The sequence below is a fragment of the Propithecus coquereli genome, unplaced genomic scaffold (assembly GCF_000956105.1).
Source record: "Propithecus coquereli isolate 6110/MARCELLA unplaced genomic scaffold, Pcoq_1.0 Scaffold255, whole genome shotgun sequence".
Lineage (NCBI taxonomy): Eukaryota > Metazoa > Chordata > Mammalia > Primates > Indriidae > Propithecus > Propithecus coquereli.
Genome location: NW_012148119.1, coordinates 1,689,765 through 1,692,869, shown reverse-complemented (window position 1 = coordinate 1,692,869; position 3,105 = coordinate 1,689,765).

Below are 3,105 nucleotides of genomic sequence, written 5' to 3'. Positions count from 1 at the left end.
CAGAGTGTCAGTAATTGCATCAATTCTCTGACATCTGATACCCACAGCAATGTTAAGTGTGTCTATACACACAGTAGGTTGACTTACAAGAGAGTGAACCTTGAGTTCAGGCAATCCGAATCTTTGTAACGGGCAATAAACCTGCCTCACCTTTGTCCTAGAGGGAGATATAATCTCTATTATAGTAGACAGTAAACAAATCTGCTCTTTGCTCTGGAGAAATGTTATCTTTATTTTCCAAGACAGATAGCTGATGAAACGTCTTTGAAAAGACAGTCCAGAACAAAGACAGTAAATAACACTGCTCATAAGTCATGCAGAAAAATGAGACATTCATGGAGAAATGTCTCCCAAAACTATGCTATGTAATGAAGAGGAAAACATCAAAAAAAAGGTTTTGAAATTTATACCTTGTTCAAGACAATCAAAAGTGTGTCTCTCACAAAAATATAAATACTAGTAAAAAAAAAAGTTTGCAGTGAGGAGGGCGATTAGGGAAAGATCATGATTTCAGTTCTGGAAATGCTGGCTTTGAAGTACTTTTGAAATATCACGGTAGAGATGCTAGGTAGACAGACAAAGTGAGTGAAACTCAGAAAAAGAAATCTGATCTGGTAATATAAATTTGTAAGACATGTGCATTACACAGTAATGCAAGTCTTAGATATGGAAAAGTTTTTCAAGGGAGATAGTAACCTTTCATTCCTTCATTATTACCTAGTCATATGAGTCCAGGACTAAACCCTAATCAAAATACAATATCTTGATTTTAATACGTATGTTCAGTTGATTCTTTCATCTTGATACGTTACTATGTAGAAAAATAAAGTGACGGGGCAAGAAAAGAACCTAAAGAGTATCTAGATAATCACATTGAACAATTTTGAGGTCACAGACATTTTTACATATGTGGAAGATACATATTTTCTCCACAAAAATACACAAAAGCACATATACACAAAATAGAGATTCATGTGCCCAACAGATCCATGCTTATCAAGTTAAGAACCTTTGATCCTGTTTAATATCTTTATTTTATAGCTGAAGATGTTGAGTCGAAAAAGGAAATTACATGTTCAAAGTCATAAATATTATAGCTGAATGCAATGTGGCAATTAAGAATTATGAGAATATTTTTGAGATGGTCACAATACTATTTTTTTGACGTCTCTACATCTATGTTCACAAATATAAGAGTGACTGAGAGTACAAACTCTTCAAACAGATGTACTGTGTTCAAATCCAGGATCTATGACATTTCGGTCAGAGTTCTCTCACAGCAGCAGAACTACTAGGACAGATATAAAGATATAGATAGACAGATGATGACAGATAGATGATAGACTATAGATAACATAGATACATTGACAGTACATAGATATTAATAGATACATAGATAGGGATGATAGATTTGTAAAGGAATTGATTTGACCTTGTACAATTATGGGAGCAGGTTATTGTTTTTGCAGCTCATGCTGAGCTTGTCTCTACAGGACAATCAGTGGAGGAGGAAAAGATAGATGTAAAGTGAGGGAGATGAAGAGCAAGCTGGGACTACACGAGGACAGACTGAAACCCATGTAAGTTCTCTGCCACTAATCTTGATGATGCAGATGTCACACAGAAGTCAGAACTTTTTGTTATGGGTATAAACACATCACCTAGGCTAGGATTTGGAGAAGTCAAAGGAAGATTCAGGAAAAGGTGGGGCACTTACAGGCCAACTACTCCCTCATGTGACCAAAGTGAGTTTGCAGATGAGTAATAATGTGTGTAAGGAACAAAATAGCTGCTACTTCCCTTCTTCTCTCTAAATCTCTCAAGAATCTTACTTGTGGCCCACTCTATTTAGAAACATATGGGGAAGGAATTTCTGAGAAATGCAGTTCAACCTAGCCAAATTGGAACATTAAAAAGCCACCAGAAAGACTTATAAATTATGCATCTTGGGGAAAATTAATTAATTTTAATATCCTAATCCTTAAAATATAAACAATGATGATATTCATCCCATAGGATTGTTACAAAGGATCAAATAAAAATAAGTATGTAAAGGATGTAGGGCAGTGGCTTGAATATAGTTTATACTCCATAAATATTAATGTATAAAGTCACAAATTTACTAAATACTACCTAAGAATTTATCATTGCATTTTCTCTGTAATCATCTCTAACTTCACTCTGTGCCCCCATAGATGGATACCCAAGTCCTTAGCTAAAATTTCATACTTAGAAAGGCAAAACATACTAATCCTGTCCAAAGTATTACCTAGTAATTTCACTTATATAGTTTTTTCTTAACTGTTGTTTAATATTACTACTCTCTGTTACTGTTGTTCCTGTTATCATTGCCTGGAATGTCCTCTCTTTTTTCTCTGTCAGTTCAAAGCCTTCTCATTTTTACAAATCACCTCTTTTCACTTCTAATGAAGTTTTCCTTCACTGGACTCTCACTTTTCTATACTCATACTCCATATTGGAATGTCTATTATGTATAGTTTGTGTCACACACATTAGCAGTTAATTGTATACGTTCATATATAATTATACAACTAAGTGTCAATGCTGAATCTCCAACTGGGTTCCAAGTTTTGGGGAGGCAGGAAAAAATCTAAGATTTCCAGTATTTTTATGCATTGAATTCAAGCAATGTAAATTTATTGACTAAGATGGAAACATTTTGTGATAGAGCAAAGAATTCAGAATGAAAATTTAGTATATGACAAAAGCAACTTCTTCATATTCTAATTGCAACTCAAGTGTTATAATGAATGATGCAAACGAGCCAATATAATCAGAAGATCGTGCCCCTGAGAGAACATGCTGTCAATTTTATGAAGTCTATTTTTAGGGAACAAGAGGAAATCACAGTTTTTAAGTAACACCATTCTTAAGACAACAAATATGTATAGGGCAAGGGTGCCACTGGAAAACTAATATTTTGCTGTCATTAAGAAATGCTTTTATATGCTAGGTTGCATTTAAATGTTTCATTTTAATTGGCTCTGGAAAAAACATACATAGTACATCATATAAATCAGAACATATAATTTACAAAATTTATTCTTTGGATGACATGTCTTATAGCTGAATGAGATAAAACAT